General features: G+C 41.5%; 1 protein-coding gene across 10 annotated transcripts in view; it reads right to left on the reverse strand.

The window, feature by feature from the left end:
* Positions 1–22,481, reverse strand: part of ART3 (ADP-ribosyltransferase 3 (inactive)) — a 135,648-nt gene that overhangs the window by 39,493 nt on the left and 73,674 nt on the right. The window contains exon 1 of one of the 10 annotated variants that reach the window (XM_043906445.1): positions 382–530. The exons of the other annotated variants lie outside the window; for them this stretch is intronic. The gene's annotated coding sequence lies outside the window, so the exon portion shown is untranslated. Of the gene's footprint in view, positions 1–381; positions 531–22,481 lie in introns of those variants that run through there. 10 annotated transcript variants of the gene reach the window in all.

Below are 22,481 nucleotides of genomic sequence, written 5' to 3' on the forward strand. Positions count from 1 at the left end.
TGATTCAATTAATTAAAGCCTGCTTTATGGCTTTTTCCACATACTTAAAACAAAGTTGACATGACTGGAACTGAATTAAAATCTTTTTTTCATCCTACCAATCACCATATTCTGGCACCTGAAAGTGGGGATAAACAGCAGAGGGGAAAGAAGATAGTCTTCCCTTTGGCCCCAGATTGCCATCTTTATTCACGAGCAGTTTCTTTCATTAAAGATATTGAAAGATAGCACAATGCCACTTCTGTGTTAATCATCCCTTTAGAAAAGAGATTTTGAAAATAACACTTGACAGATAACTGTCACAAGGCAAGCTCTGAATGAGGATTTTCTTGAAAAATCTTCACTTCCTTAGTCTGAATGTAAATAAGTCAAAATGTTTACCTGGCTTTTCTGCCTGTGAAGTTTTAAATGATGCTAGGTCTCCCTGTTTCCCCACTCTCTCAGTTGTGGTGAGGGTGTCTTCAGGATAGGAGGTTGTTGACGCTGAGAGCTGAAAAGGGAATGCTCTTCTTTTTATAAACATCCCCAGCAGTAGCTTGGCAGTGGCACATTACCTCATTTGTGTTCTGCTATTTATATCTGGCCCCCACACTATCCCTTGGAATCACCACCGTTAACACATGAAATCTCCAAGAGGCTTGTAAAGCCACAGCAATTCCCTCCAACCACACAGCATGTTCAGTCTGAGCCCTCAGTTCTGGGCTTCTCAGAGAGTGATCACACTTCCCATTCCTAACCTTTTGACCCTTTGATTCTGAGATGTCAAACTAAAGCAAGGATTTTACCCTCGCTAGATGGTTCACATAACTCAGGGGACTTCCTGTGTTAATCACCAGCTACGGTGATGGCTATCACCATTCACTCAACTGGCTTACTGTATTTTAGGTACTGGGCCAGGTGCTGGGATGCACAAGGAAAACAAATCTGAAAAGCACTCAAACTAGCAAAAGATATGAAACTTATCCAGAATACATGTTAAGAATCTTAAGTACAAAGCCCAGTGAGTGCACCAAGAAGGGAAGGATTTGGCGGCATCTGCAACTATAGCTCTCATTTGAGTAAAGTACACCTGGCAAATACATTGACTAGTAAATACAATGTTGAAGACCGTATGTTATTTGTTTTTCTCTCCCTGACTTATTTCTTGGCATAATGCCCTCAAGAGCCATCCATGTTGTTAAAAATGGCATTTTTTCATTCTTTTTATGGCTGAGTAATATTACATTATATATGTACCACATCTCCTTTATCCACCTAACTGTTCATGGACACTTAGGTTGCTTCCGTATCTTCTTCTTGTTCAGTCGCTCAGTCGTGTCCGACTCTTTGAGACCCCATGGACTGTAGCACACCAGGCTTCCCTGTCCTTCACCATCTCCCAGAGCTTGCTCAAACTCATGTCCATTGAGTTGGTGATGCCATCCAACCATCTCGTCCTCTGTTGTCCCCTTCTCCTCCTGCCTTCAATCTTTCCCAGCATGTAAATAATGCTATCAAGAACATCAAAGTACAGAAATCTTTTCAACTGTTTTCATTTTCTTTGGGTCAATACTCAGAAGTGGAACTGTTAGATCATTTGTTGTTACTGGTGCTGTTCAGTCACTAAGTCATGTTCAACTCTTTGTGACCCCATGGATTACAGCACGCCCAGCTCCTCTGTCCTCCAATATCTCCCAGAGTTTGCTCAAACTCATGTCCACTGAGTTGATGATGCTATCTAACCATCTCATCCTCTGTCACTCTCTTCCGTTTTGCTTTCAGTCTTTCCCAGCATCAGGGTCGTTTCCAATGAGTTGGCTCTTGCATCAGGTGGCCAAACTATCAGAGTTTCAGCTTCAGCATCAGTCCTTCCAGTGAATATTCAGGGTTGATTTCCTTTAGGACTGACTGGTTTGATCTCCTTGCTATGCAAGGGAATCTCAAGAATCTTATCCAGCACCACAATTCAAAAGCATCAGTTCTCTGGTGTTCAGTCTTCTTTATGGTCCAACTCTCATATCCATACGTGACTACTGGAAAAACCATAGCTTTAACTATATAGACCTTTGTCAGCAAAGTGATATTTCTGCTTTTTAATACGCTATCTAGGTTTATCATAGCTTTCCTTCCAAGGAGCAAGCATCTTTGAATTTCACAGTTGCAGTCACCCTCCACAGTGATTTTGGAACCGAAGAAAACACAATTCTGTTTTTAACTTTTTGAAGAACTCCCCGTATTTTTCATAGTGAATGCACAAATTTACATTCCCACCAAGAGTACATAGTATTTCTTTTTCTTCACATCCTCCAACATTTGTTGTCTTTTTTAATAAGAGCCATTCTAACAGGTGTGAGGTGATATTTCATTGCGGTTTTGATGTGCATTTCCCTAATGATTAGTGATACTGATCTTTCCATGTGTCTGCTGGCCATCTGTGTATATTATTTGAAAAAAATACCTCTTCAGGTCTTCTGTTCATTTTTATATGTATTATTTCTGATTGAGTTGTTATGAGTTCTTTACATAGTTTGGATACTAACCCTTTATCATATGTATGGATTTGCAAATATTTTCCACCATTCAGGTTGTATTTTCATTTTTAGATGGTTTCCTTTACTGAGCAGAAACTCCTTAGTTCAGTTGAGTACCATTTTTTTATTTTTGCTTTTACTGCCTTTGCTTTTTGTGTCAAATTCAAAAAATCACTGCTAAGACCAATGCCAAGGAGCTTACCACTTATGTTTCCACTAGTTTTATGGTTCAGGTTTTACATTCACGTCTTTAATACATTTTGAGTTAATTTTTGTGTGATGTGAGAGAGTGGTCTGGTTTCATTCTTTTGCATGTGCCTGTTCAGTTTTTCCAATACCATTACTGAACACCATTCCCAACACCATTTACTGAAGAGGTTCCTTTCCCCATTGTATATTGGCTCCTTTGTTGTAAGTTAATTGACCATATATGCATGGGTTTATTTCTGGGCTTGCCTTTCTAGTTCACTGATCTATGTGTCTGTTTTTATGCCAGTACCACACTGTTTTGATTACTATGCATGTGTGTTAGTCACTCAGTCACGCCCAACTCTGTGTGACCCCATGGCCTGCAGCCCACCAGGCTCCTCTGTCCATGGGATTCTCCAGGCAAGTATACTGGAGTGGGTTGCCATTTCCTTCTCCATTTGATTACTATAGCTTTATAATAAAGTTTGAAATCATGGCACACAATACTTTCAGCTTTGTTCTTCTTTCTCAAGATTGCTTTGGCTGTTTGGAGGTTTATGTGGTCCCAAACAAGTTTTGGGCTTCACTGGTGGCTCAGATAGTAACGAGTCCACTTGCAATGCAAGAGACCTGGGTTCGATCCCTGAGTCAGGAAGATCCTCTGGAAAAGGGAATGGCAACCCGCTCCAGTGTCCCTGGCTGCAGAATTCCATGGACCGAGGAGGCTGGCAGGCTGCAGTCCCTGGAGTCACAGAGTCGCATAAGACCGAGCAACTAACGCTTCCTTACTAAGCAAGTTTTAGAATTTTTTTTGGCCCTATTTTGTGGAAAATGCCATTGGAATTTTGAAACAGATTGCACTGAATCTATAGATTGCTTTGGGTAGTATACACATTTTAACAATATGGATTCTTCTAGTTCCTGAGCATGGAATATCTTTCTAGTCATCTTAGTCTTCTTTACCTTCTTTCATTGCCTTGATTAAATTTATTCACAGATACTTTATTATTTTTGGTGAACTGTAAATGAGATTATTTTTCTTTATTTCTCTTTCTGATAGTTCATTATCAGTGCGTTGAAGCATAAGAGATTTCCGTGTATTGATTCTGTATCCTGCAACTTCACTGAATTTATTAATTCTAGTTTTTGGAGGAATTTTAGGATTTTCTGTATATAGTTTCATGTCACCTGCAAACAGAGACAGTTTTACTTCTTCCTTTCCAATTCAGATGATTTAATTTCTTTTTCTTGCTGGACTGCTCTGATTAGGACTCCCAGTACAATGCTGAGTAAGTGTCTAGAGTGGCCATCCTGGTCTTGCACCTAATTTTAGATGAAAAGCGTTCAGCTTTTTATCATTGAGCATATTAGCTGTAGATCCATCATAGACAACCCTTATCATGTGGAGGTACATTCCCTCTATACTGACTTTGTTGAGAATTTTTTTTTTAATCAAAAATGGGTGTTAAATTTTGTCAAGTGCTTTTTTCACATCTGTTGTGATGATCACGTGATTTTTATCTTTCATTTTGTTAATCTGCAGTATTTCACTGATTGATTTGTGACTCTGAACTATCTCTGCATCCCTGGAATAAATTCCACCTGATAATGATGTATATTATAATACTTTTAATGCAGTTTGCTAGTAATTTGTTAAGGATTTTTACATCTATGTTCATCAGGGATATTGGCCTGAAATTTTCATTTTTTGTAGCGTCTTTGTATGGATTTAGTATCAGGCTAAGAATGGCCTTATAAAATGAGTTATGACTCAGACATGTTTCCTCCTCTTTCTTGGAAAAGTCTGAGGAGGACTGGTGTTAATTCTTTTTCAAATACTTGGTAGAATTTGTCATTGAAACCATCTGGACTTTTATTTGGGGCAAGTTTTTAATTATTGATTCAATCTGCTTACTAATAATCTGTTCTGATTTTTTTGTTTCTTCCTGATTCACTGCTGGAAGGTTGTTACTAGGAATTTATCCATTTCCTCTAAGTTGCCCAAATTATTAGCATATACTTTATTTGAAGCAGTTTCTCACAATTCAGTTCAGTCACTCAGTCGTATCTGATTCTTTGAAACCCCATGGACTGCAGCACACTAGGCTTCCCTGTCCATCACCAACTCCTGGAGCTTACTCAAACTCAAGTCCATCGAATCGGTGACGCCATCCAAACATCTCATCCTCTATCGTCCCCTTCTCTCCCTGCCTTCAATTTTTCCCAGCATCAGGGTCTTTTCCCATGAGTCAATTCTTCGCATCAGGTGGCCAAAGTATTGGAGTTTCAGATTCAGCATCAGTCCTTCCAATGAATATTCAGGACTGATTTCCTTTAGGATTGACTGGTTTGATCTCCCTTGCAGTCCAAGGGACTCTCAAGAGTCTTCTCCAACACCACAGTTCAAAAGCATCAATTCTTCAGTGTTCAGCTTTCTTTAGGGTCCAATTCTCATATCCATACACAACTACTGGAAAAACCACAGCTTTGACCAGACAGACCTTTGTTGGCAAAATAATGTCTCTTCTTTTTAATATGCTATCTAGGTTGGTCATAGCTTTTCTTCCAAGGAAAAGCTTTTCTTCCAAGTCTCTTATGATCCGTTATATTTCTGTGATATCATCTGTAATGTCTTCTCTTTTGTTTCTGGTTTTGAGTTCTCTCTTTTCAGTGAGTCTAGCTAAAGATTTATCCATTTTGCTTATTTAACAAAACAGCTTTTGATTTCATTCATCTTCTCTATTGTCTTTGTTTCTTTTCATTTATTTCTAGTATGAATTTTGCTATTTCCTTTCTTCTAACTTTGGGCTTTATTTATTTTCCTCTTTCTATATAACTTCTATATTCACTGGGAAATCAAAAATTCATATGACTTGCTTTATTGTGGTAACTTGGAATCAAGTCAACAGTATCTCTGAGGTATGCCAATATATTTACCTTTAGCAGTGAGTTTTATATTTTCATATGTTTTGTTGTTATTAATTAGCATCCTTTCTTTTCAGCTTAAGTAAGTCCCTTTAACATTTCTTGTAACACTGGTTTAGTGAGTGATGCACTCCTTTGGCTTTTGCTTGTCTGGAAAACTCTCTCCTTCAGCTCTGAATGGTAACTGCAGGCAAAGTATTCTTGGTTGTAGGTTTTTTCCTTTCCTTGCCACTCCTTTCTCGTCTGCAAAGTCACTGCTGGAGAAAATTTTCTGCTGGTGTTATGGAGCTTCCCTTATACATAACAAGTTGTTTTGCTCTTGCTGCTTTTAAGATTCTCTCCTTGTCTTTAACTTTTGACATTTTAAATATAATGAGTCTTGTGGGTCTCTTTAGATTCATCTTATTTGGAACTCTCTTAGCTTCCTGGATCTAGATGTCTGCGTCCTTCCCCAGGTTAGGGAAGTTTCAATCTTCATTTATCCAAATAAGTTTTCTCCCCTTTTTCTCTCTCCTGTCCTTCTGGCGCTCCTGTAATACAAATGGTAGGCACTTGATGTTGCCCCAAAGTTCTTTATGCTATCTTCACTTTTTTACTACTTTGATTTGGTGAGTTCTTCTACCCTGTCTTTGAGCTCACTCACTCTTTCTTCTGTTTCACCTAATCTTCTGTTGAATCCTACTAATGGATTTTCCAGTTCAGTTACCATACTCTTCAGCTCTGTGACTTCTGTTTGGAATTTTTTTAACATTTTCTAATCTCTTTGATAAAGTTCTCATTGTATTCATCCACTCCTCTTCTGAGTGCAGGGAGCGTTTTTATGATTATCACTTTGAACTTTTTATCAGGTTAATTACTTATCTACTTATCTCTACTTTATTAAGATTTTTCTGAGGTTTTATCTTGTTCATTTGGAACATGCTTCTCTGTTTCTTCACTTTGCTTGACCTTCTGTCAGTTCCTATGCATTAGACAAAACAGCTGCCTCTGCCAGTCCTGCAGGGTTGGCCCTGTATAGGAGACAAACCTTATCATTCAGCCCTGCCCTAACACTCTTGGTTGTTTCTCAACACCATTGTGATTATCCAAGCCGCCTATTTTATTTTTAATAGCTAAGGGAGAACCAAGATCAGTTAGTGTCCCAAAGGGAAAGATCTCACTCAGCATCTAAGTTTAGCCTGATTAGAAGCCAGACCCCCACGCGGCAGCTTTTATAAATACAAATAAACAGTTTTGTCAGACCACAAGTACAAGCCCTGCTGGCCCCCAGAGCCAAGTGATCTGGAGGTATCCCCTAGGCAGCTGTCATAAAGATCAGGGCTCCAGATGAGTATGTAAGCTCCTTTCAGTGAGAAACCAGTTAAGCTGTGGCATGGTAAAGGGAGGGAAGAAAGATGGTATTCCCCAGCCCACATCACCTGAGAGGATCTCTGTAGCCTCTGGAAGTGCTTCATACCTGAGACTTGTCCTATGGCCAAAGCTCCAGGACTGGAAAGCAGGACTCTTTCACAGAAAGACTAGGGGAAAGTTTTAGTCCACTGTCTGTGCAGTGACCTGGGAGTGGTAGCCTTCTAAGAATTGTATCTCTGATAGTTACAGCCCTGGGGGACCCAGGAATGTCCCTGGCTACCAGACAATGAAGGGATATTCCCTGGGCAGCAGCTACAAAAACCAGAGTGCCAGATGCAAAAACTGGGATACCAGATATTTATAAGCGCTCCCTTTCAAGAGATGCTGACACTCAGGAGTCTAGCAGAAGGGAAAGATAATGCCCCCCCTTCAAGGTCTCAGGTTTACAGTTATCTTATATATGTTTAATTAGAAACCCGTCCCTTGGTTTGCAGCAATAATAAGCTAATATTGGCCCTTTTCACACAAAGATTGAGCTCCTAAGTCTGCTACCTCCTGCTTTGCCCTGGGGGTGATTACTGTTTAAGAACTGTTTCTCTTTGGTTACAGTCTCATGGAGCCTACAAGCTAAGCCTGGCTGGCCACTGGAACCAGGTGAGTAGAGGTGTCCCCTGGCAGCATCTGAAAAAATTAGGGCACTAGAGAAGGGTATAAGCTTCTTTCTGAAAGATACCAGCAAGCTGGAACAACGTAGAGGGAGAGTGCACAGATGTAGTCCACCTGCCTCCATACCCTGAAAACAGCTCTATAAGCCCCTATGCTGCTACTGCTGCTGCTAAGTCACTTCAGTCATGTCCAACTCTGTGTGACCCCATAGACAGCAGCCCACCAGGCTCCCCTATCCCTGAGATTCTCCAGGCAAGAACACTGGAGTGGGTTGCCATTTCCTTCTCCAATGCATGAAAGTGAAAAGTGAAAGTGAAGTCGCTCAGTCATGTCCGACTCTTAGTGACTCCATGGACTGCAGCCCACCAGGCACCTCCGTCCATGGGATTCTCCAGGCAAGAGTACTGGACTGGGTTGCCATTGCCTTCTCCAATAAGCCCCTATAAAGTATGACAAATCAGAAGTCTGTCCCTCCAGCCAAAGCTCCTGGACAAGCAAATAGATTTCTCTCTCAGACGGACCAGAAGTGTGTTTCAGTCTACCCTCCGTGTAGTGCCATAGGAGTGGTAGTCTTTCAAGAAATGAATCTCCAAGTACAGTCTCATGAAACCCAGGAACACAAGTCTTCTTGGCCTCCAAAGCCAGGTGATCCCCCAAATGGCAGCTGCAAAAACTGGGTCACCAGATATAAAAATGGAGCAGCAGATGTGTACAGAAGCTCCTGAGAAATACTGGTGCTCTGGAGTGCAGCCAAGTGACAGCACAAAGATGGCACCCACTGGCCAGAGCGATGGCTATGGTTTAGTCACTAAGCCATGTCCAGCTCCTTGTGACCCCATGGACTGTAACCCACCAGGCTCCTCTGTCCATGGGATTTTCTAGGCAAGAATATTGAAGTGGGTTGCACATCCTTCTCCAGCGGATCTTCCCAACCCAGGGATCGAACTTAAGTCTCCTGCATTGTCAGGCCGTTTCTTTACCACTGAACACCAGGGAAGGCCAGCTACAGTGAAGCAGAGTATAAGAATGGAACATACCAAAGAGAAAAAAATAAATACTTTTTTTTTTTTTAAGAGTTGGGGAAGGAAGTTCTAGGAGTCCAGTGGTTAAGACTTCACCTTCCAATGCAGGGGGTACGGGTTTGATCCCTGATCAGGGAGCTAATATCCCACAGGCTTTGCAGTCAAAAACCCAAAACAGAAACAACATGGTAAGAAGTTCAAAAAAAGACTTTAAAAACAATGGTCCACATAAAAAAATCTTTAAAGAAAAAAGATTTGGGGGAGATGGTACTCACTGGTTTTAGTAAGGCAAAAAGGGATTGTGAAAAATGGTACCCAGTGACTATAGCATAAAGATGACACCCACTGAAAGCAGGAAAGTAAAGAAATAATGGACCTGTGGGTTTTAGCAAGGCAGAGCAAGGGCATGATGACAGCACACATTAGCCTCCTTCCCAGGAGAATACTCCAGCAGGCCTTTGCCCCTCAGACCAATTGCTCTAAAATTAACAAACAAGTCTTTCATACATAAATGTGGACGCTTTTCAAAGGGCTCCTTCTGCACTGCCCCCTGGAGCAGATGAGTCTGCACACAGGCCCTTTAAGACTACCTCAGTTTGTCACAGCCCCGCCAGTCTTGTATGTGAGCCCTGCCAGTCTTTAAACCCAAGTGTTTTGAGGGCTTGTCTCTCAGGTGACTGTCTTTAAAGCTGGGGTGCCCAATGTGAAGTAAGAACCCTTTACTCCCCAGGGCAAAATTCCAAGTTATGAGCTACCTTCCAATTGTGGGCTGCAGTACCAGAGTTGGGAGTTTATGGCAAGACTGTGCCACAGTCTTTCCTACCCATTTAGAAGTGGCTTCCTTCACATTTGTCTGATGTGAAGAACTGTTCCACCAGTTTTTAGTTTTTCCCTAGAAGCAACTATTCCATACATGACTGTAGATTTGGTACACCCCTGGGAGGAGGTGAGTTCAGGATCTTCTTATATCGCCATCTTGAACCAGAATCTCCAATTTTTGACCCTATTTCATTCATCCATCCATTCATTCAACAAATATATGAGTCTTCACAATGTTCCAGGCACTGATTTAAGTACTGCAGGTATATCAGTGAACAAAATAGACATTATGCCCTTGTCAAATTCATATTCTTGTGGGAGGGGACAAACAACAACTAAAATAAATAATTATGTAAGTGTGTTAGAATATAGTAACTTATTTTTTTTTAAAGTAATACAAAAGAGACTGGTTTGCATGGGGAGTCTTCCATTTAAAGCGGATGGTTTGGGAGATGAAAACATGATATATAAGCAAAGGCTTGAAGGAGATGAGGGAGGTCAGCCACCAAGACTGTGGTGGAAGAGTGGTCAAGAGGAAGAAATACAAGAGACTGATATGGCTGAAATAGAAGAGTGGTAGGTAAGGAAGAGCTGTGGAGATAAGGTCAGCAAGGTAAGGGTGGTAGTGGGAAGGTTAAGAGTTTGTAGGCTCTTATAAGAATCTCAGATCTTATTCTAAGAGAAAGGGAGTAAGTGACAAGGTTTGAATGGAAGTATGACAAGATTTGACTTATTTTTTAAGATGATGACCCCCTGGCTGTTCTGCTATGAACAGTCTGTAGGGTGAAAGCCAACCAGTTTACCGGTTATTATGATAATGAAGGTTCCCTTGTAGCTCAGTCGGTAAAGGATCTGCCTGCAGTGCAGGAGACCTGGGTTCGAACCCTGGGTTGGGAAGATCCTCTGGAGAAGGAAATGGCAACCCACTCCAGTATCCTTGCCTGGAAAATCTCATGGACAGAGGAGCCTGGTGGGCTGCAGTCCATGGGGTCGCAAAGAGTCGGGCACGAATGAGCAACTACACACACACGTGATAATGAAAGCAGAGACTGTGGTGACGTGAACCAAGATGGTAGGAGTAAAGGTGGTGAGGTTGTGATCGAATTCTTTGCATAATGCTGTGAAATCACCCATGTTGTTGGATCAATAGCTCTAAAACTAACTACAGTGATGGTTCCACAATTCTGTGACTAAACCAAAGACCACTGAATTATATACTTTATCTTATTTTATATTTTATTATTATTATTTTGGCTGCACTATGCATCATTGAGACGTTAGTTCCTTGACCAGGGACTGAACCTGGGCCCCCAGCAGTGAGACTGTGGAGTCCTAACCACTGACCCACCAGGGAACTCCCTGAATCATATACTTTAAACACATGATGTTATTAATATATGGTATCTCAAGTGAATCTCAGTAAAGCTGTTCTTTAAAAGAGGAAAGACTTACTGATACATACAACATGGATGAATCTCAAAAGCACTGTACTAAGAAGTTAGTCACAGAAAGCTACATACTATATGATAACATTTAGATGACATTCTAGAAAACATAGAAATGTAGTGACAGAAAGCAGAGACTGCCAGAGCCTTGGACAAGGAGACTGACTACAAACTTTTTGGGGTGATGAAATGTTTTATATCATGATAGTACTGGTGGTTACATGATAATATATACATTTGTTGTGGGTCATAGAATTGTACATTTAAAGTTGATGAATTTTATTTAAAAAATCATATATAAACAGTTCATTTTAAAAATAGCAACAACCTCACCCACATACTCCTTGGAATGTCTTCATGTACCTCCAGAGTTGTATGTATCCCAATCTGAAGACTACTACCGGAAAGCACCTAAATGATGCAATGGTCAAACGAAGAGGCTTGAAAGAGAGCTAGGAAATCCAAAGGCGCTCAGGGTTGTGATCAGATAATGCAAAGTACATGTATCTTAGAGACTGGAGGCCAACTCAAGATATTACAGCAGAGAACAGAAATTATCACCATCCAAAGACCAGCAGAATAAGACACTTCAGGAAAGGTCAGAGACCACTAGAGGGCAGCAACAGAACAAGTTACCTCTACCTACACCGGCGGGACTTAGCTTGCTCTTGGGAAGAACAAAGAGTTTCCCAGGTGGTGCCAGTGGTAAAGAACCCACCTGCCAATGCAGGGGACATAAGAGACATGGGGTCCACGCAGAAGATTCTCTGTAGGAGGACATGGCAACCCACTCCAGTATTCTTACCTGGAGAATCCCAAGGACAGAGGGGCCTGGCAGGCTACAGTCCAGAGGGTCACAAAGAGTCTGACATGACTGAAGTGACTTAGCAAAGCATGTGAAAGACAAACGGGAGAAGAGAAAAAAAAGAGTTCTGAATTTAACTAACTTTTTTACTCAAAGAAGACTGCTTCAACTCACAAGTAACTCTCAGTTTTTTTTTACAAGTAACTCAATTTTAACTGGCAAGATTAATGTTCTACCATTAATGGACATGAAAGTGAAAGTTACTCAGTTGTCAAGAATACTGGAATGAGTAGCCATTCCCTTCTCCAGGAGACCTTCCCAACCCAGGGACTGAACCCAGGTCTCTCGAATTGTAGGTGGATTCTTTCCCATCTGAGTCACCAGGGAAGCCCCAATGGACATGAGAGTTTGTAAATTACATGTATTTCCAATATAGATAAATATAGTTTCCTTTTTGCACATGGTCCCCACCTACATTGTGGCACCCTGCTACTGGGGAAAACTTTAGCCTGTTCTCTGCTAGCTCAAGTTGTTGGTATGGTCTCCAGAAATGATGACATTTAACTGCTGGTTTAATGAGTTAGTCTTTTCTACAGACTCTTGGGTGCCCTGTTGGTAAACCCCCCCATCAATACAGTATACCCCTCCCAGTACAGTCTCCTGGCACTGGGGATACTAAAGAACAATCTCTATGTCCTCTCACCTGTGCTGAATGTTCCTACCACAAACCCTAGATGAGTTTCCTTGGCCTTGTTTGGCATCTTCTTATAAAAGACTAGAGCTGGTTTGTGCCTCAGTTACCTTTATAGGCCCCAAGGGAAACCTAGGAATTCCATCACAACCTTGACTTTGTAGGAAACTGGAGAGAAGGAACCTTTGTATGCTCCCAGCCCATCCTGTTACTTTGCTATTACCAACTTATTGCTTGGGTGGTCTCATGTTATACATGATGCTTTTCTAAAAGGCCTTGAAAACAGCCCAGTTTGCCCAAGGAGAAGCAAAAGAAAACATCACCACTGTGCTAGGATCCCAGAAACTTGTTTCTAAACTCCTACACTAGCCCTCTCCAGAGTTTCAGTCAGAGGAGCCAAGACACAGGAGTCCAATCTTTTCCCCTTTTATGTTTTACTCTTCTACTCCCAATTCCTATTAGGGGTACTTCGTGCATGCTGTTTCTTCCTCCTTTATCCTATGAACCTCTCCTTTTTCTGCCTTTTCCTTCCCTTGGACTATTAATGACTTAAAGGTGTTTGGAGAACAGACAGAACATAACTTAGAGAGGGAATAAAAGCATAGTTAGTATTTTCAAAACAATCCAAAACATTACCCCATAACATTCACTATTAAATGATTAAAATACATTATTCTATTTGTAGACATGTCTCTGTTGGTAAATTTTAAGTCTCTAGGCTTTAATTCTCAAATTTTTTTCCTACTACAATGAGAGACCCATTCTTATCAAGGACAATGGATTTCTATGACAATGATCTCAAAGTGTTTATATTTATGTGTGGAGTACGTTTAATTACATTTTTTCAAATGCCTTCAGAAATCTTTCACATGTCCCTCATGATGCTGTAACTTATCTTTGAATCTCTTAGGATGCTCCTAGTATATGTCTTTTACACTATGAGTACTTCAAAATGTTTATGAAACAAGGAAAGAGAGGGAGCAGGAAAGAGCGGGAGGAAAGAATCAGTAGCCTTACTGAGCTTAAGATTTCCAGGATAAACATTAGTAAAAACAGTATTAGCATCGACAGACACTAAGGGCAACAATTTAGCTTCTGCAACAAAATTTAAGGTACCCACTTCCTTGGGGAAGAAGTTTTACTCATTGGGACTTTCCAGTAAAAGTAGTAAGATGTCTTGGTTTTGGTAACCCAGGCTTTCAATTTCAGCTTCAATGAACACTTAGACGAACTATGACTTGAAACCATATATTTCATCAGTTCAGTTCAGTCATTCACTCGTTTCCAACTCTTTGCAACCCCATGAACCACAGCACGCCAGGCCTCCCCGTCCATCACCAACTCCAGGAGCTTACTCAAACTCATGTCCATTGAGCCGGTGATGCCATCCAACCATCTCATCCTCTGTCGTCCCCTTCTCCTCCTGCTTTCAATCCTTCCCAGCATCAGGGTCTTTTCAAACGAGCTGGTCTGTATAGTCCAACTCTCACATTCATACATGACTATTGGAAAAACCATAGCTTTGACTAGATGGACCTTTGTTGGCAAAGTAATCTCTCTGCTTTTTAAAACACTGTCTAGGTTGGTCATAACTTTTCTTCCAAGGAGCAAGCATCTTTTAATTTCATGGCTGCAGTCACCATCTGCAGTGATTTTGGAGCCCAAACAAATAAAGTCTGACACTGATTCCACTGTTTCCACATCTATTTGCTATGGGACCAGATGCCATGATCTTAGTTTTCTGAATGTTGAGACTGAAACTAGCATTTTCACTCTCCTCTTTCACTTTCATCAAGAGGTTCTTCAGTTCTTCTTTGCTTTCTGCCATAGTGTCGTGTTATCTGCATATCTCAGGTTATTGATATTTCTCCCAGCAAACTTGATTCCAGCTTGTGCTTCATCCAGTCCAGCATTTCTCATAATGTACTCTGCATATAAATTAAAGAAGCAGGGTGACAATATATAGCCTTGATGTACTCCTTTCCCAATTTGGAACCAGTCTGTTGTTCCCTGTCTGGTTCTAACTGTTGTTTCTTGACTTGCATACAGATTTTCAGGAGGCAGGTCAGGTGGTCTGGTATTCCCATCTCTTGAAGAATTTTCCACAGTTTATTGTGATCCACACAGTCAAAGGCTTTGGCATAGTCAATAAAGCAGAAATAGATGTTTTTCTGGAACTCTCTTGCTTTTTTGATGATCCAACCATGTTGGCAGATTGATCTCTGGTTCCTCTGCATTTTCTAAATCCAGCTTGAACATCTGGAAGTTCATGGTTCATGTACTGTTGAAGCCTCACTTGGAAAGTTTTGAGCATTACTTTGCTAGCATGTGAGCTGAATGCGATTGTGCGGTAGTGTGAGCATTCTTTGGCATTGCTTTCTTTGGCACTGGAATGAAAAGTGACCTTTTCCAGTCCTGTGGCCACTGGTGAGTTTTCCAAATTTGCTGGCATATTGAATGCAGCACTTTCACAGCATTATCTTTTACAATTTGAAATAGCTCAACTGGAATTCCATCAACTCCACTAGCTTTGTTCGTAGTAATGCTTCCCTAAGGCCCACCTGACTTTGCATTCCAGGATGTCTGGCTCTATACTTCATTAGTTTTGTACTATTTATCGATACCTGTTACACAGACAAACTCAGTCACAAGTTCACATACAACACTACGTTCCAGACCATAGGGTTCAATGTCATGCTCTAATAGTAGTAAAGTTAACTTTATTTTCTTCACTATTATGATAGGCATACTTCCAAGTTGGAAACACTAAGCTATACGGTGAGCATTTTCCTACATGCTAGAAGGAGGCTAAAGCCGAGTGAAATTGTGATTGTTGTTAGTTAACCTGTTATCAGTTCAGTCACTCAGTCATCTCTGTCTCTTTGCCACCCCACGGACTGCAGCATACCAGGCTTCCCTGTCCATCAACAACTCCCGAGCTTGCTCAAACTCATGTCCAGTGAGTCGGTGATGCCATCCAACCATCTCATCCTCTGTCATCCCCTTCTCCCACCTTCAATCTTTCCCAGCATCAGGGTCTTTTCCAATGAGTCACTTCTCTGTATCAGGTGGCCAAAGTTATTAGAGCTTCAGCTTCAGCATCAGTCCTTCCAATGAATATTCAGGACTGATTTGCTTTAGGATTGACAGGTTTGATCTCCTTGCTGTCCAAGGGACTCTCACGAGTCTTCTCCAACACCACAGTCCAAAAGCATCAGTTCTTTGGCGCTCAGCTTTCTTTATGGTCCAACTCTCACACCCACACATGACTACTGGAAAAACCATACCTTTGACTAGATGGACCTCTGTTGGCCAAGTAATGTCTCTTCTTTTTAATATGCTGTCTAGTTTGGGCATAACTTTTCTTCCAAGGAGCAAGCGTCTTTTAACCTGTTATAGTCTTACAAATCTCTTTTGCAGTACTAGTTTTCACCCAAGGAATTTTTTTTACTACACTGAATTTTTTTTTACTATAAGCAATAATTACTTGATTATTTAAATATAATAATTTGGCTGGTGTCAAAATATCTAGACCAAAAATATGAAGTTATTAGCAATTCTCTAATATGTGGAATACAGTCCAAACCACAATCACCATGGAAATGAAGCATCTGACACTACTGTGGCATAATTTTTTTTTAAAAATCTATTTAGAGAATAATTTTATTGAGTACCCCAAACGTTTTAGGCAGACAATCACTCAACCAAGTATGAATGAACACATGGTAACTCTTGAGGATTTTGCTTTCTCATATACTAACCTCTGATTTGGATAGTAAAGCAGCTCTGAGGAAAATAAAAAAGATGTATGACAATTCCCCCTTGCATTCCTTTTAGAAGATGTCAAACCCTTGCAAATCAAGATTCTGGGGCAATGAACTATAAATGGAACTTTTAAGAACAATGTTGACACTAAGGTAGAAACACAAAAACTGAAATATAGTATTAGTAACATTGCAGATTCCCTTGAGCTCATGAAGCACTTTAAAAGAATAAGAAAAGGTGTGGTTTAGCTGATAAAGAGTCCACCTGCAATGCCGGAGACCTGGGCTCAATCCCTGGCTTGGGAAGATCCCCTGAAGAAGGGAAAGGCTACCCACTCTACTATTCTGGCCTGGAGAATTCCATGGTGGTGAAAAGAGTCAGACACGACTGAGCAACTTTCACTTCACATCAATAATCTAGGAAATGACACTCAAAAGAAACTCTAGAGAAAGGAGATATAAGAACACAGCACACAAGAGTCAACTACAACAGAATTCTTCTCCAGAGAAGGGTCTGTTTCTGAGTGACTGACTGATTACATTGGCAATCCAGAGATTATATTATTGTGGGGTTCTCTGTATCCATATGATTCAGCAAAAGTAGTCATTCATTTATTCATCCACTTAAATACTTACTCAAAAAAAACCTGAGGTGTCACCATGTGCCAAACTACAGAATTCAATGTCAATGTTCTAATACTTGTAAATTAACTTAATTTTCTTCACCATGGTGAGAGAAACATTTGTAAGTGGGAAGCACTGAGTTAACTGATGACTATTTGCCTAGGGGCTGGATGGGAACTAAGGCCAAGTGAACGCGACACCTCTATACCTCACTCTGCCTCTGATTGGGGAACCTGAACCTTAAAGTGAACACAAGTTTACACAAACAAGTGACTCATATTTATTGTGTACTATGACTGGAAAAGGTCAGTTTTCATTCCAATCCCAAAGAAAGGCAATGCCAAGGAATGCGCAAACTACCGCATGATTGCACTCATCTCACACGCTAGTAAAGTAATGCTCAAAATTCTCCACGCCAGGCTTCAGCAATACGTGAACCGAGAACTTCCGGATATTCAAGCTGGTTTTAGAAAAGGCAGAGGAAACAGAGATCAATCTGCCAACATCCGCTGGATCATCGAAAAAGCAAGAGAGTTCCAGAAAAACATCTACTTCTGCTTTATTGACTATGCCAAAGCCTTTGACTGTGTGGATCACAATAAACTGTGGAAAATTCTTCAAGAGATGGGGCTACCAGACCACCTGACCTGCCTCTTAGGAAACCTGTATGCAGGTCAGGAAGCAACAGTTAGAACTTGACATGAAACAATAGACTGGTTCCAAATAGGAAAAGGAGTACGTCAAGGCTATATATTGTCACTCTGCTTATTTAACTTGTATGCAGAGTACATCATGAGAAATGCTAGGCTGGATGAAGCACAAGCTGGAATCAAGATTGCTGGGAGAAATATCAATAACCTCAGATAACACCTCAGATGACAGCACCCTTATGGCAGAAAGTGAAGAACTAAAAAGCCTCTTGATGAAAGTGAAAGAGGAGAATGAAAAAGTTGGCTTAAAGCTCAACAGTCAGAAAACTAAGATCATGCCATCTGGTCCCATCACTTCATGGCAAATAGATGGGGAAACAGTGTCAGACTTTATTTGTTTGGGCTCCAAAATCACTGCAGATGGTGACTGCAGCCATGAAATTAAAAGATGCTTAACTCCTTGGAAGGAAAGTTATGACCAACCTAGATAGTATATTAAAAAGCAGAGATATTACTTTGCCAACAAAGGTCCATCTAGTCAAGGCTATGGTTTTTCCAGTGGTCATGTATGGATGTGAGAGTTGGACTGTGAAGAAAGCTGAGCGCTGAAAAATTGATGCTTTTGAACTGTGGTGTTGGAGATTGAGAGTCCCTTGGACTGCAAGGAGATCCAACCAGTCCATCGTAAAGGAGATCAATCCTGGGTGTTCATTGGAAGGACTGATGCTGAAGCTGAAACTCCAATACTTTGGCCACCTCATGAGAAGAACTGACTCACTGGAAAAGACCCTGATGCTGGGAGGGATTGGGGGCAGGAGGAGAAGGGGACGACAGAGGATGAGATGGTTGGATGGCATCACCGACTCAATGGACATGAGTTTAAGTAAACTCTGGGAGCTGGTGATGGACAGGGAGGCCTGGTGTGCTGCGATTCATGGGGTTGCAAAGAGTCGGACACGACTGAGCTACTGAACTGAACTGAACTGATGTGTTAAGTCAGGTGATGAATATTAAAATTTTTAAGAGAGTCCTTGACCTCAAGACACTCTTTGGTGATGGTAACAGATTTTAGATGAAGAAATTTGGGGACACAATTATCACTAGGAAGGAAAAGAGAAGTTTTGATAGGAAGAGTTTTTCTTACAAATATATAATATGTTTCCCTCCAAAGGATATCCTTATAACTATACTTTCTTCTGACACATCAATTTCATAAGTGTTTATTACTGAAGGCCTTATAGAGTTAAATTTTATACAAGTAGTACTTACATATAATTTAAACATCAAATATTTCAGAGGGTGTGTAATGATAAACAACAGCCTGTGCATCATTTGTTCCCAGAAATAAACACTTCTGTATCCAGTTCTTCTGTTTATACTATTAGCATGTGCCTATACCACTTCCATGGCTTCCCTGATAGCTCAGTTGGTAAAGAATCCGCCTACAATGCAGGAGATCCCAGTTCAATTCCTGGGTCGGGAAGATCCGCTGGAGAAGGGAAAGGCTACCCACCCCAGTGTTCCTGGGCTTCTCTTATGGCTCAGGTGGTAAAGAAATCGCCCACAATCTGGGAAACCTGGGTTCAATCCCTGCGTTGGGAAGATCCCCTGGAGAAGGGAAAGGCTACCCCACTCCAGTATTCTGGCCTGGAGAATTCCATGGACTGTGTAGTCCATGGCGTTTCAAAGAGTCGGACACAACTGAGTGACTTTCACATACCACTTCTATACCACTAGCATATTAACTCAAAAGTACAGTACATACAAACTTTTAAGCTGCGAACTTTCAAAGATGTGAACATGCATTTGCATGACCAGTCACATAAATCAGCTCATGTGTCTGGCATACACTGTCAAGTGCATGCGTCCTCTACAAACGTGTGGGACTCTGTGGACTTTACAGTACTCTGTGGGGTTTCCCAAGTGGGGCAGTGGTAAAGAATCTGCCTGCCAATGCAGGAGACAGGTTCAATCCCTGGGTCAGGAAGAGCCCCTGGAGTAGGAAAGGGCATCCCACTCCAGAATTCTTGCCTGGAAAATTCCATGGACAGAGGAGCCTGGAGGGCTACAGTCCATGGGTTCACAAAGAGTCAGACATGACTGAATGACTAAGCATGCATGCACATTACTGCATAGAGTACAGTAATTTTATTTCAAGCCCAGAATGTCCAGAAGCAAATGTAAAAGCAGCAGTGATACAGCTGGTATTGCTAAACACACACACACACACACACACACACACACACACACACACACACACACACACACACACACACACACACACACACCAAGAGATAACAATGGAAACAAAAGTGAAAATAACTGAGAGAGTGAAAAGATGGTAGATGTCGCTCTACCATCTATATGAATTGTCCAACCATCAGTATGAGTCTAAAGAACAGGACAAGATCATGAACATATGAAGGCAGCAGTGCTGACGATGTCAACAATAATATCAAAGCACACAAAAGTGAGGAGGAGACGGAGACTTTTCAATGTGTGGATGCAGGAGCAGCATCAGCACTGAGTCCTACTCAGCTTAATGCTGATCGAAGAGAAAGCTAAAAGCCTTTTTGAAGACTTGAAGAAGAAACATGGTAAAGAGTCAGAAGGTGCATCTTTTAATGCTAGCCATGGCCCAGGTGGCACCAGTGGTTAAAAAAAAAAAAAAACCCACTTGCCAATGCAGGAGATAAAAGAGAAAGTGGGCTCAATCCCCAGATTGGGAAGATCCCTTGGAGGAGGGCACGGCAACCAACCCCAGTATTCTTGCCTGGAGAATCCCATGGACAAAGGAAACTGGCAGGCTATAGTCCACAGGGTCGCAAAGAGTCAGACATGACTGAAGTGATTTAGCATGCGCGCATGGCTGGTTTTATCAGTTCAAGGCTAGAGCCAACCTTCGCAGTGTGGAAGTGGTAAGTGACAGGAACAATCCTGTTACAATTCTGAAAGGACTATGACATCTACAAAGCCATAAAAAACATTGACTTTGCTTGGCATGAGGTTATGGCCATCACTGCAATGGGGTCTGGAAGAATCTGAGCTTGCAGTCTGTTCCCAATTTTCGTGGATGTGAGAAGACAATGAGGAGTCCGAAGAGGTCTTTATCAATTTAGTGACCCTCAGCTGGAGCCAGATCTGCCAAAGGACAACTTCACTGAATGCCCTGCTGTGCAACACAAGGAGTTTGCTAATGAAGACCTGATGGGACTGGAGGCCCAAAGAGAGGACGAAGAGCGACAAGAGGAAGAACTAACTGAGAAACTGAAGAAATGCATGACACAGGAAACGGCCAGGGGATGTTCTTGATCTGAGGAGGCACTGTTAGTTTTTGAGGCATGGGACCTGAACACAGAACAGTACATGAAGGTTGCAGAAGCTGTTCAGAATGCAATCCAGTGCGATCATGTCATCTGTGATGAGGAAAAACAGCTACTCCCCAGACATCACTGGATTGTTTATTCAAGAGGGTAGTAGTGTTAGTTGCTCAGCCGTGTCCAACTCTTTTCGACCCCATGGACTGTAGCCCTCCAGTCTCCTGTGTCCATGGGTTTCTCCAGGTAAGAATAGTGGAGTGAATTGCCATTCCCTACTCCAGAGGATCTTCCCAACCCAGGGATCGAACCCTGCATTGCAGGCAAACTCTTTACCATTTGAGCTACAGAGAAGACCATTCAAGAGGGTAGACAGAATTAAATCCAGCAGGGAACCATAACCTGTGCATCAGTGTCAGGTGTGAGTGAAACTGCAGCATCGGACTTTACTTCCATCACCAGTCACATCCACAACTAGGCGTTGCTTTCATTTTGGCTCAGGCTCTTCATCCTTTCTGGAGCTATTTCTCCACTCTTCTCTAATAGCATATTGGGCACATATCAACTTGGGGAGCTCATCTTTCAGTGTCATATCTTTTTGCCTTTTCATACTGTTCATGGAGTTCTGAAAGCAAGAATGCTGAAGTGGTTTGCCACAGCCTTCTCCAGTGGACCACATTTTGTCAGAACTCGCCACTATGACCCATCCACCTTGGGTCATACACATCTTAAGCCCACACGTGGCATGGCTCATAGTTTCATTGAGTTAGATAAGGCTATGATCCAAGATCTTAATGACCCAGATAATCATGATGGTGTGGTCACTCACCTAGAGACAGACATCCTGGAATGGGAAGTCAACTGGGCCTTAGGAAGCATTACTATGAACAAAGCTAGTGGAGGTGATGGAATTCCAGTTGAGCTATTTCAAATCGTAAAAGATGATGCTGTGAAAGTGCTGCACTCAATATGCCAGCAAATTTGGAAAACTCACTAGTGGCCACAGGACTGGAAAAGGTCACTTTTCATTCCAGTGCCAAAGAAAGGCAATGCCAAAGAATGTTCAAACTACCACACAATTGCACTCATCTCAAATGCTAGCAAAGTAATACTGAAAACTTTCCAAGTGAGGCTTCAACAGTACATGAACCATGAACTTCCAGATGTTCAAGCTGGATTTAGAAAAGGCAGACCCACCAGAGATCAAATTGCCAACATCCATTGGATCATTGAAAAAGCAAGAGAATTTCAGAAAAACATCTACTTCTGCTTCATTGACTATGCTAAAGTCTTTGCCTGTGAATCACAACAAACTGTGGAAAATTCTTCAAGAGATGGGAATACCAGACCACTTTACCTGCCTCCTGAGAAATCTGTATGCAGGTCAAGAAGCAACAGACAGAACCGGACAAGGAACAACAGACTGGTTCCAAATTGGGAAAGGAGTACGTCAAGGCTGTATATTGTCACCCTGTTTATTTAACTTACATGCAGAGTACATCATGCGAAATGCCAGACTGGATGAAGCACAAGCTGGACTCAAGATTGCTGGGAGAAATATCAATAATCTCAGATATGCAGATGATACCACTCTTATGGCAGAAAGTGAAGAGGAACTGAAGAGCCTCTTGAAGAAAGTGAAAGAGGAGAGTGATAAACCTGACTTAAAAGTCAACATTCAGAAAACCAAGATCATGGCATCCA

The sequence above is a fragment of the Cervus elaphus genome, chromosome 6, assembly GCF_910594005.1.
Source record: "Cervus elaphus chromosome 6, mCerEla1.1, whole genome shotgun sequence".
In the NCBI taxonomy this organism is placed as follows: domain Eukaryota; kingdom Metazoa; phylum Chordata; class Mammalia; order Artiodactyla; family Cervidae; genus Cervus; species Cervus elaphus.